This window comes from Antechinus flavipes, chromosome 1, assembly GCF_016432865.1.
Source record: "Antechinus flavipes isolate AdamAnt ecotype Samford, QLD, Australia chromosome 1, AdamAnt_v2, whole genome shotgun sequence".
Classification (NCBI taxonomy): domain Eukaryota; kingdom Metazoa; phylum Chordata; class Mammalia; order Dasyuromorphia; family Dasyuridae; genus Antechinus; species Antechinus flavipes.
In genome coordinates, this window is record NC_067398.1 from 644817639 (window position 1) to 644830381 (window position 12743).

The following is a 12743-nucleotide window of genomic DNA, read 5'->3' on the forward strand; positions in this document are numbered from 1 at the left end:
CCCTTTCTTCTTTTCCCCTCCCCCTCTCTATTCTCCCATTGCCATTTCCTTCCCCACCCCTTTCCCTTCCTTCTCCTCCTCCCTCTCCGAATTCTCCCTTTCCTACTCTCTCCCCCACCCCTTGTCCTTGCCTACCCTCTCTCACACCTCTTCCCCCTTCCCTCTCCCCTACTCCCCTCCCTCCCTCAGACCTGACCCAGGAGGGAGCAGCAGGCAGTGTGTGCAGCGTTCAGGGCCTTCCTTCCCGGACTGCCTGCACCGCCCCCCCTTCACCAGCAGAGGGCGGCTCCTTCTGGAAGCTTCTGCCCGCCCGTGCCCCCAGAGGCAGAGGCACTTGCTGTGGGACCTGAGTGAGCTCCCCATCCTCTCTGGTCTCCTAAGTCCCTGGGGCCCTGAGTTAAGGAAGGGGGACCAGAGAGCTCCCAGCTCAAGCCCTGGGCTAAGGAAACGCCCCTCGTTCCTTCACATGGCGCCGTGCTCAGAACTTTTCTAATTCTCTCAATGTTTAAATAAGGGAAAAGGCGCTTTAAGAGTGCGGCGGCAGGAAGGAATGAGCGCCCTTCCCGCCCCTGCTGGTGGCGTAAGGCACAGGCAGATCTCAGAAAACGAGACGCGCCCCAGTGTGCCCCGGGGAGCCACTTCCGGTGGCCCGCTTCTTGGGGCTCGCTGAGGGGGCTCAGCAACGCCGTCCCCCTGGGCAGAGAAGTGCCAGAAAGTTTCCGGGGAGGAGTTCAAAACAACCGTGTCAAAGGGAGGAGAGCTGGGGCAGTGGGGCTTGGATTCGGGTTCTGCCACTTACGGCCACCTGCCTCAGCCACTTACGCCCCGTTCCGATGGGGGTTGGGTTACCTGGCAGATCTGTGAAGGCCTTTTTCGCTCTGAGAGACTGCAATTCTCTCTAACAGCGCTCTCCGCATTGGAACGGACCCCCTCCATGGGGAATAAATTGGTTGTCAGAGAATATGTTGTTGCTGCTGTTCGAACTTCCGTCTCTAAGAGGACCGTGACTTCAGGATGTCATTCATTGGCTCTGAGTGAGGGAGAGCTGCGCAGTCACCAGCCTCACGTTCTCTTCCAGAACCATCTGGGCCCAATGGCCCGCTGTAGCTCGGGACGCCTTTTTAAACTAAGGCCTTTCTCGGGCCTCTGTTTGACTGAAACAACCTCCTTTCAGTAGTCAAGGTCGGGTAAGATCTTTGTCAGAGAATTATAGTCCAGGAAATCATCTGGAAAGGGAAGACTTCTGGGTTTCTGGCCAAAACAGAAGTAATTATTATTTATATAGGGATGACCGCTTGTTGGTGAAATTATATGGGGATTATGCGAATATTTCAACTGTAAGCCCTTGAAACTCCTTCTGACTATGAGATTCTATGATTCTATGGTGAGCATTAAATAAACCTTTATATAACAAAATATACGCTTCTCAAGAGTACGATTTTTTGTTTTTACCTTTATATATTCAGGCCTATCGCGATATATGACACATATTGTTGTTTAATAAAAGTAGAGTTAAACAGTGCTGAATGTAGAGAGCCAGAGGCCCAGTCCCAGATCTAACACTTAATATCTAGAACCCCTGAAGGAAATCATAAACTGGGCCTTAGTTGTAAAAAAATGATGTTGGCCTCTTAGGTTTGTTTTTCTGAAATAATGAATTTCCTTAGAATCGAGTTAAAAGTGTTTTGGGAGTTCTATTGTTATTGTTCTTTTCTTCTTCATCCTTATCTTCTTCATCTTCCTGTTCTCATTCTTTTTTTTTTACAAACATGTAAAAGAAACTTCAGTTATAGGCAAATAGAAAGGCTCAGAAGTCCTAAGAATTGGTCTTCAAAGAAGATCATGGGATGATATCTTTTTTTTTTTAAAATAATTTTTTATTGATAGAACGCATGCCGGGGTAATTTTTACAGCATTATCCCTTGCACTCACTTCTGTTCCGATTTTTCCCCTCCCTCCCTCCACCCCTTCCCCCAGATGGCAAGCAGTCCTTTACATGTTGAATGGGTTGCAGTATATCCTAGATACAATATATGTGTGCAGAACCGAACAGTTTTCTTGTTGCACAGGGAGAATTGAATTCAGAAGGTATAAATAACCCGGGAGGAAAAACATAAATGCAAACAGTTTATATTCATTTCCAGTGTTCTTTCTCTAGGTGTAGCTGCTTCTGTCCATCTTTGATCAATTAAGGCTCTCTATCAAAGAGGTCAACTTCCATCAGAATACATCCTCAAACAGTATCGTTGTTGAGGTATATAATGATCTCCTGGTTCTGCTCATTTCACTTAGCATCAGTTCATGTAAGTCTCGCCAGTCCTCTCTGTATTCATCCTGCTGGTCATTCCTTACAGAACAATAATATTCCATAACGTTCATATACCACAATTTACCCAGCCATTCTCCAATTGATGGGCATCCATTCATTTTCCAGCTTCTAGCCACTACAAACAGGGCTGCTACAAACATTTTGGCACATACAGGTCCCTTTCCCTTCTTTAGTATCTCTTTGGGGTATAAGCCCAGTAGAAACACTGCTGGATCAAAGGGTATGCACAGCTTGATAACTTTTTGAGCATAGTTCCAAATTACTCTCCAGAATGGCTGGATGTGTTCACAATTCCACCAACAATGTATCAGTGTCCCTGTTTTCCCACATCCCCTCCAACATTCCCCATTATCTTTCCCTGTCATTCTGGCCAATCTGACAGGTGTGTAGTGGTATCTCAGAGTTGTCTTAATTTGCATTTCTCTGATCAATAATGATTTGGAGCATATTTTCATATGTTTCAATTTCTTCGTCTGAGAATTGTCTGTTCATATCCTTTGACCATTTATCAATTGGAGAATGGTTTGATTTCTTATAGATTAGGGTCAGTTCTCTATATATTTTGGAAATGAGGCCTTTATCAGAACCTTTGACTGTAAAAATGTTTTCCCAGTTTATTGTTTCCCTTCTAATCTTGTTTGCATTTGTTTTGTTTGTACAAAAACTTTTCAATTTGATATAATCAAAATTTTCTATGTTGTGGTCAATAGTGATCTCTAGTTCTTCTTTGGTCATAAATTCCTCCCTCTTCCACAGGTCTGACAGGTAAACTATCTTATGCTCTTCCAATTTATTTATAATCTCATTCTTTATGCCTAGGTCATGAACCCATTTTGACCTTATCTTGGTGTACGGTGTTAAGTGTGGGTCAATGCCTAGTTTCTGCCATACTGATTTCCAATTTTCCCAGCAATTTTTGTCAAATACTGCCTTCTTATCCCAGAAACTGGGGTCTTTGGGTTTGTCAAACACTATATTATTAAAGTTATTGGCTGTTTTGTCCTTTGAACCTAACTTATTCCATTGATCAACTAGTCTATTTCTTAGCCAATACCAGATGGTTTTAGTAACTGCTGCTTTATAATATAATTTTAGATCTGGTACAGCTAGGCCACCTTCATTTGATTTTTTTTTCATTAATTCCATGGGGTGATATCTTAACTTATGCATGAATTGGATTTAAGTGAAGCAGAGTTGTACATAGTTATCTAAAACTGTAGATCCCTTCTGATTGGGATTACCAGCGCATAATCCTAACAATAAAGTTAATAATTCATGTTCCTCTAATGTTCTCAAATTTAAGGAAAACTTTCCTTATAACAACCCTAAGACAGATAGTACAAGAGTTTTTATCCTTATTTGACAAAATAGGAAACTGAGCCTTACAAAGGTTTGAGAGCCTTTTCAATTGTCCAATTTGAATAGCCTGGAATCAGGCTATGAAACAGAATTATATGGGATTTTTGTTTGTTTGTTTAAGGCTTTCATTTTAAGGCAGTGATTTCTCATCTTATGAAAGATGAAATCTTTCATAAAGCAATCTATAAAGGAGATAATCTCAGTTTATGTTTTATTCAAATAAAAGTCATTATTCATTTTCGAACATGGATTTTAAAAATAGAATAAAAGTAATATAAGATATATCATATAATTAAAATCCCTAAAAGTGTTCATATTTATAACAGGTAAATAAGGCACAAAAGTAATTTTATTTCATTTTAAAATTGAGACAAATTTAAAGATTATTAAATTTAAATGTAACTATTGAAACATTGTGATGATATAATTTCTGTTAAAGTCACTTATTTTTTAAAAGCTGTAAAATTTCTCTCTCTGTGTATATATATTTTAAAAGAAACTGGCTTATTTTATTATGCTTCCAAAATAAATGACATTGAGAAATACCAAAATAAATGATATTAATAAATACAACAGATATGACTTGAGTTTTTAGAAATGCTATTAGGGAAAGAGGGGAGTCACATTCAGGTTAAGTGTAAACTGAACATCATGGAGCCCTTTCCACAAAGATTGAGTAATTTTTGAGTTCATATCCTTCATATTCAATTGGAGATCAATACAACTCATCAGTCTCACAACTGTCCACACCAACCAGCTATGATGGGTCAAGGTTACCTGGAGATGTATAGCTCCATTCCAATTTGACCTTGGTTGGATATGTTTATTAAAAACTCCCTGTACCACTGTCAGTTGGAGATAATTTACTGTGTTAGTCTTGGTTTTGTTGACTTGGATTTAGACTTTGTTTTCATAGACAAAAATAGATGTATTTATTTTATTTATGCAGGAGTTGAGCTTGGTAATCCAATCATTTGGGCTATTCCTTCACACCCCACCTGAGTTGCTCTTACATCTGGGAATGAGGATGGACAGTGTGTTCCTCAGATTAGGAATCTGTTTCCAGGTGAGTAAATTGTAATACCAAGGACCTCAGAGATAGATTCCAAGCTATCCCATCTTTTCCTTTTTATAGAAGGGAAATTACTTAATTGTAGCTAATATGTATGTAGCATTTTAAGGTTTGCATTGTATTTTAGAAAATATTATCTGGTCTGATGCTTACAATAACCCTGGGAGGTAGGTGTATTGTTATCTTACTTATTTTACAGAAATGAAGGCAAGCAGAAGTTAGCAACTTGGCCAGGATCATAAGCTGAAGTTGGATCTGAACTCAGACCTTATTGACTTCAAGTCCAGGACTCCCCTCACTGTACCACCTAATTACAGGTCATGAAGTAGTTAGTAGCAGGGACAAAAGTAGAGCTCAGGCCTTTTAGTTTCAAATCAAATGCTCTTTTAGTTATACACACTACCCAATAAGTATAGATGATGAAACATCTTTGAATTCAGCAAATCTTTATTCATCACTTGCTACATGAAGAATGTTTATAATAGATATTCAGAGTAATACAAACTGTAGATAATATTTTACATGTGTATAGGCTATAAAACACTTGTTGTATCTGTTATTTGATCCTTACATGGCTCTGTGAGGTAGGCAGTGCAAAGGTTAGTATCCACATTTAACAGATAAGGATACTGAGGCTGAGGAAGACAAGTTGACAATGAAGAGTCAGGCAAATACAGCAGCCAGAGTGACAGACCTGGATGTCCATCCAGATCTTATAACTCCAAGCCTCAAGGAGCTTACAGTCTAATATGCTAGAGTAGCAAATAACACCTTGCAAAATCAATAATCATTGTCATACTTAGCTCATGGATGAGTTAGGTGTACTAGTAGACTCGGAGGGAGCCTTCCTAATGTTTCTTTTTTTCTGAGGAAAAAGGTTAATGAGAGCAATCAGGATGTATTCACATACCTTACATCAATAATTCAAGGTAGGTCTATAAGAAGATGCACAAAAAGGTTTGATGAGTTCCCAGGAATAACTGAAGAAATAAGAACTTAATGAGAGGAGGTTTCAAATTTGGTTTGAAAGTCTCTGTGAAGTTCCCCATACATATATAACTCGGAATTTACCCAAATACAAAATCTTTCTAATTTGTCTAGCTTTAATTTTGTTTTGTTTGTATCTACAAAGTCTGTCTAAGCTCCAGGGAAAAGATTAGGGAGGGAGGTTCAAGGAAAAAGATGGCATCTGAATTGGACTATAAAGGGTGAAAGAAAAAGGTCTTCAATAGATGGAGATGGGGAGGGTGGGATGGACAAAAATACACAGAGATGGGGATTGTCAGATGAAGAACAAGGGGTGAAGGGTTGTCCAGTTTCTCTAGAACATAGAGCAAGGGAAGGGAAGTAAAATAAGATATGGCAGGTAGATGGGAACCAGCTGGTGAGTGAACTTTGAATGATATTGGAAGTTTATATTTTAATCCTGTCAATAATTCATCTCAGCTAAACCTCTGGGGGATATATTATTGACCTCAATAGACAATGATAATGATGATGTATGTATGTATGTATGTATATATTGAGGGTAGCCTTATAAATGACCACCAAGTTCCTTTCTAGGAATAAAAGGCAAAATGCAGAGAATCTTGATTTTGGGGGGATCAGAAGGAAAGAAACAAGCATTTATATAGTGCCTACCATATATTAAGCCCTGTGTTAGGTACTTTATCAATATGATGTCATTTAATCCTCACCAAACCCTAGAAGGTAAATGCCATTATTATCCCCATTTTACAGATGAAAAAACTGAGGCAGACAGAGTTGAAATGACTTGTCCAGATTCATAGAATTAGTAACCAAGGCAGGATTCACACTCAGGTGTTCCTGACTTCAGACTTAGCACTCTATGCACTGTTTCACTTACGTTCTGGTCCATGCCCTGCTATATATTATTGACTTTTTAGTTTATTATATTTACTAATTAGCATGCCTTTCCCCTTCTTTTTGGGAAGTTTTCTCAGCTGTAAAAAAATGAGGGGCTCTTTGACTCCAGAGGATGAACCACGAAACATGCTTTCTACTTCTCCCTGAGGGGCAGCTGATCCCACGAAGCCTCATATCTGTAGCCAGAGGTTGGTAGTTGAATCTGGAGTGTCACTGGGCTGTTTTAGCGGGCCTCCTGTTCCTATAACTTCAGCCTCTTCTACTTCTCTTAGGAGCGGTAACTGGAGTAGTCATGTTTGCCTTCTCACCCTGGAGGGGGGAGTGGGAGAGATGCCCTGGGGACAAGGGCCTTAGTTTCCCTGCCCAGGGCTGAGTCAGGCAGCTAAAAAAAGCCCCAATCTGGTCTGTTCCCTTTCCTTCCCTCCAGAGGTCAACATTAACCTGGCTGCTTTCCCCTTGCCTTCCCTTTTGTAGAAAGGGCCTGGGGTGACATCTGGCAGACCAATAAACATTTGAGACTTTGTGGGTAGAGCCAGCCCAGGAGCAGCTGTTGGGATTCTGTGTTGTCACTCCCCTGAACTCCACAATGAACAAGAGGGATTCAAGAGATTTTTCTTCTCCTTCCACTTCTAGCCTTCTTTAAGCTATTCCTGAAACTCTAAAGTAACTGGAAATTTGAGGAGTGTCCTGGAAAAGGACCAGAGACTGGGATTTTTTCCACAGCAAGGAGAATAAACAAAACTAGATCTGAAGTCAAAAATCTTGAGTTCAAATCTTACCTTTGTCATTTCCTGTGTTAGACAAGCAAGGATTTTTCTTTAAAGCTCAGTGTCCTCCTCTGTAAAATGAGGCGAGGCTAAAATAGAATCATCTGTGAGATCTCTTGCCATGCAAGGACTGGGATTGGGGGAATAGGGGAATTAACTTGCAAAAGAGAATGGAAACTATAGCTGTCTTCAGATATGTGACAGATTCGACTTGGTCTGCTTGATCCTAGAGAGCAAAATTAGGAACCAAGATTAAAAATTGCAGAGAGGAAGATTTTGACTACATGTAAGGAAAAGCTTCCTGCCAATTAAAACTGTCTGGAAGTAGAATGGGGTGCCCCAACAGGTAGGGAGTTTCCCACAACCAGCATTCTTCAAGTCAACGTTGGATGAGAGCCTGTCAGGAATATAACAGAGGGGACTGCTGCTCAAATGAAGGTTGCATGGGATGCTCTCTGGAGTCCCTTCTAAATCTGGGATTTTGTGATTTCCTTCTGAATCAAAATTTTATCATAAGAATCATCTTCTACCTTCTGGAAAATGGCCAGGGCTATTCTACTGATATGAAAGCCAGAGACATAGCAGTGGGGGATGGTAGGTGATGGAGGGCTGGAAGCAGCCCAGTGCTCTAAGTAGGACCTAGTGACAAAGAGAGCACAGTCTCCCTCTCTCACCAGAGAGCCAGGCTGAGCTATCAGTGCAAAGGAGGGAAGGGAAGTTAATTTATCCACCTGTGGGTCTGCTGGTTATAGCTCAGAGACCAAGAGCAAACAGGCCCCAGAAGATGCTGAGAAGCCCCGTGAGGATGAGACTTGAGGATCCTGGGTTCCAGGAGGTAGCCCCATTACACAGGTCTGACTGGCAGCAGGACACCTTGGCATTTTGTTTTATTTGAATTTCCTCCATGCTATCCTTGGTGCAGATGGCCGCACAGGATTTGTAGACCAGAGCTGGAGAAGCTGAACATAACCAGAGTGGGAAGACAGTCAATAAGCAAATGGATCCCTTGTTAGATTACCTCAACATTATATTCTTCGTATCAAATCCATTTGTGCACAATTCCCCAATTGCATTTTAGGCTGAAGACTCCTTGAAGGTGAAAGTTACATAATTTTTTTTCATCTCTGAGCTCCCAGTCCAGAGTATGGTAGGCATTTTATAAATGCTTTTGCTTGAAGCAACTGCCTTTCTTTTCCCCACCATGATGTAGCCACTTTGGGTCTACCCAATGGCCAACTTCAGGATCCTTGGGACATGTAGCCCTTAGACTAGAATTCATGTCCTCTTCTCAGGCTCAACTCCTTCCTGGGCCTCCTCTCCCTGGCTATCTGTCAGTCTATGAAATAAATTCCCAAACCCTTTGCTAACTGTTCAAGGTCTTCCAGTCAGATGCAGCTAACTAGAATCTCAGAGAAAATCTTAGAAGTCATCTAATTCAAACATTACACAGATCATGAATCTTTAAAGTCAAGAAAATTTCAACCCAGGCAATTGAGAGCATAAATTAGGGTCTTTGAGATAACCTGATCTAAACTCCATATTTTATAGATAAAGAAACTGGTCCCAGAGACCCTAAATGACCTGTGCAAGATCATAGGGTCAGTAAGTAGCAAGCCCAGATTCTGGAATTCTAAATCCAGAGCTCATCCCGTTTTCATCTGCAAGCCTCAGAATCCTAATTTGAAATATGAGACATGGCAAGCCTTAATTCACTTTAGATAATATTATTAGCACTATAATTAGTAACACTCCTGACATCTTAGACAGAAAATTTTTTAAAGATCAAACTCACCCACTTCTCATTATTTATTTTCTTTACCATCCTTTCTTCTGCTGCTTTGCCTCCCTCCCTCCCTCCTTGTTCATTATCTCATTCAGCCTAATTTCTTATCCTGCCTCAGACACCTAGGAATTGTGTGACTCTGGGCAAGTCATTTAACTTGTTTGCCTCAGTTTCTTCCACTATAAGGGAGCATCATAATCTCCTAGGTCATTAAGATCAAATAAGATATTTGTAAAAGAGCCCAGCACAGCATCTGGCACGTAGAAGGTACACTATAAATGTTTATTCCCATCATCCCTATATCCAGTTTTTCTAAGGGGAAATCAAGGGGCTAACTTACAGGCCCGAATGGTCTTGCAGTAGATGGCTAGTCCAGGACACTGCATTGGGTTTGAACAGTCATTTTCATTAGCTGTACAAACATGGCAGTTCAGAGCTTGGGCTGAAAGAGGTCAGATAAGAAATCACAGAATTAGAGATGGTTCATCATTGGAAAAGTCACTGCCCAATTTCCCTCATCTCCTCTCTCTTCTAACTGGATCCAGCCAGATCTGAGAATGGAAAAATGCTTCCTTCTTCTAAGGCTTCCAGTGGACTTTAGGGCTCTGGCCACAGCTGTCCCCATCAGAGAAAGGGTATTTGGACAGCATTTTTTTTCCGCCACAATCCCCAATATCCCAAACCAAATGGCAGCACCCATCTTGTATTCTCCTTCATGTCCTCTTCCCACACCATCAAGGACCTAGACCTGGTAATTTTCCCATAGTCTCAAAAGTTGAGACTTAAGAGAGATCTGGCCCAGCCTCAAACACTTGATACTTGCTAGCTGTGGGAATCAGAGTAAGTCACTTAACCTGATTGCTTTGCAAAAAGAAGTCCATTTATTCATCTTTCTTACCAAATTGCTTGGCCATGATGATGGCGACGAGGAACATGACTAAAAAGGACCTCATGGTTGAAAGTGAAGGGGAATGTGAAGGTGATGTTGAGCTGGGGCAGGAAGTGGTAGCTACAGGCAAGAGTCTCCAGCCTAGGGGATGCTGTAGGGAGCAAGAAGAAGGAGTTCATCAGAAACTTAATGGCTTCCCTGTAGTTATCTTCATTACCAGCCCTAATGCATTCCCACTTCTGTTCATTCCCCATGTTTATCAGAATCCTCTTCCAAGGTTTCAGGTCCACAGGTAAGCTTGCTTTGAACACGGCACTGCCCAGCTATCTGGAATAATTCATACTGACTTGATGATGGGATTCCCATCATTCCTTGTTTTCAAGTGAAGGCTAATTGGTCAATGATCATGGTCCTTGTTCAATAGCTAATCAACCTTCACTTGAAGACACAGAATGGTGGGAAATCCATGATCTCCCAAGGAAGACTTTGTCACGTTCGGGCAACTCTAATCACTAGGAACATTTCCTAACATTAAGCGTAAGTCAATTTGTTGAAGTTCTATCCATCATCTCTTTGTTTTGCCCTCTGGGGCTAGGCTGAACAAATCTTTTCTCTCTTCCACGTGACATCCCTTCAAATACTTGCAAATAGTTCTTGTGTCCCCTCCCCACCGATTCTTCTTTTCTTCAAGCTAAATATTCCCAATCTTCATAAAGTATGACCTTATGATCCTGGTGGTTTCTGAGTGTTCTCCAGATTATAGATGGTCTTTTAAAAATATGGTTCCCAGAACTAAATACAATTACTTCAAATGTGGCCTGACCCAAGCACAGTACATGACTATTATTTCTCTAGTTTTGGATTCCATTCTCCTCAATATTTAAAAAAACTGAATTTTTTAGGTGGGGTGGGAAATACATCACCTTATTGACTCATATTGGATTTTCAATACGCTAGACAAATAATTCTCTACCATTCCACTTCCATCTCATACTTATAGATCTGATTTTGAAATCTGAGTATAATCCTTTATTTTTATGTCATGTCAGTATATGATAATACTGATATGTAGTTTCTTTGGGGAAGCTATGTTGCACAGTGGATAGAATTCCAGGCCTGGAATTAGGAAGTTCTGAGCTCAAATGTGACCTCAAATATTGGTTGTGTGTTCCTGCAAGTCAATTAAATCTGTTTGCCTCAGTTTCTTCATCTGTAAAATCTTCTGGAGAAAGAAATGGCAAACCACTCTAGTATCTTTGCCAAGAAAACCCCAAAGGAGTCACCAGGACTTGGACATGACTGAAATACAACTAAAATAACAAGATAGTCTCTTTTGGGGATATGCACATAGATCAAAATCTGTTCATAATTCAGTCCATGTTTGAGGCTCATAAAAGTTAAGTGACTTGCCTATATTCACAAAGCTAACAAATGTCAGAAGCAGGATTTGGGCATGTGTGCCTGACTCAACGCCAAAAATGCCTCTCTGAGGGCTTATTTCTATCCCCATCAGGTAATCACTTTGGGTTTGATCTAGTATTCTAGCCTTTATAGAATATTTTATACTCTGCTGTCATCTATCATACAAGCAACTCCTCTCAACTTTGTGCTATTTGCAAATTTGGTAAGTATATTATCTATACCTTCATCAAAATAATTGAAAATAAGATAAATAGCAAGGGCCAAGAATAACAGATGCCTGAAGCATTCCAGTATAAGTTCCTTCCCAAGTTCACATTGAATCATTATCCTTTGTATCTAGCCTTTCAACTGGTTTTGAATTCACTTAATTATACTATTATCCCACATCTTTCCATCTCTTCCACAGTAACTTGATAGACTTGGTCAAATGCTTATTGGAATTCCAGATAAACTATGTCTAAAAAATTGCCCTGATCTACCAGTCAACCCTGGAAGAAAAAAAGATTAGGTTCATCTGGAACGACTTGTGTTAGATGAAGTTGGCTTGGCTCTCTGTAATTACTTCTTCTTTTTCAAACCATCCCTTTAATAATATGTTTTAGAATTTAGCCTGTGATCAAAGCCATGCTCACTTGCTAAGAGTTTATAGATTATAATTTCTATGCTTTTTGAAATTTGGGGCACTGGCACTTTCCCAGCACTGCTATACATCTCCTGTTAACAAATATCTTTGGATGGTCATAGGCGATGGCTCCCCAAATCACCTCAGCAGTTCATTCTTCTGGAATGACATTCATGTGGGCCTAGTGATTCATAAAAAAAGCTTTCTTACTGTTCCCCAACTTATCTGGGATGTTGATTTCCAACTGGTCACTTTTCTTCTCCTCTTTCCATTCCAGAGGTCATTCATTTTGAGACAGATATCAGAAGCAAAATAAAAATCGAATTGTCTACCTTTTTTCTATTGATTTTCATTGCCTCATCTTCCCTTCTGCCTTTCCCCTGATGTATGTTTTTAATATCTCCAAAATATCTTATCTCTCTCCTTGCCAGCCACCATCACTGATATTAAGATTATGACTTTGTTAACCACCTTTGACTCCATGTCTTTTAAATGTCTGAATTATTTAATTAGTTCTTTGTGCATTCACAATAGTATCTCTAGGCCATGGATGCTTAACCTTTTTTGTGTCATGGACATCTGTGGCAGTTTGGTGAAACCTATGGATCCTAGT

The 12743-nt window shown here is 40.4% G+C and overlaps 1 long non-coding RNA gene across 4 annotated transcripts in view; it reads left to right on the plus strand.

Moving 5' to 3' along the window:
- The window catches only part of LOC127544516 (uncharacterized), a 113294-nt gene that overhangs the window by 76094 nt on the left and 24457 nt on the right, over positions 1 to 12743 (plus strand). For all 4 annotated transcript variants that reach the window (XR_007949461.1, XR_007949459.1, XR_007949462.1 and 1 more), the window contains one exon: positions 906 to 4754. This is a non-coding gene — a long non-coding RNA (uncharacterized LOC127544516). The remainder of the gene's footprint in view (positions 1 to 905; positions 4755 to 12743) is intronic.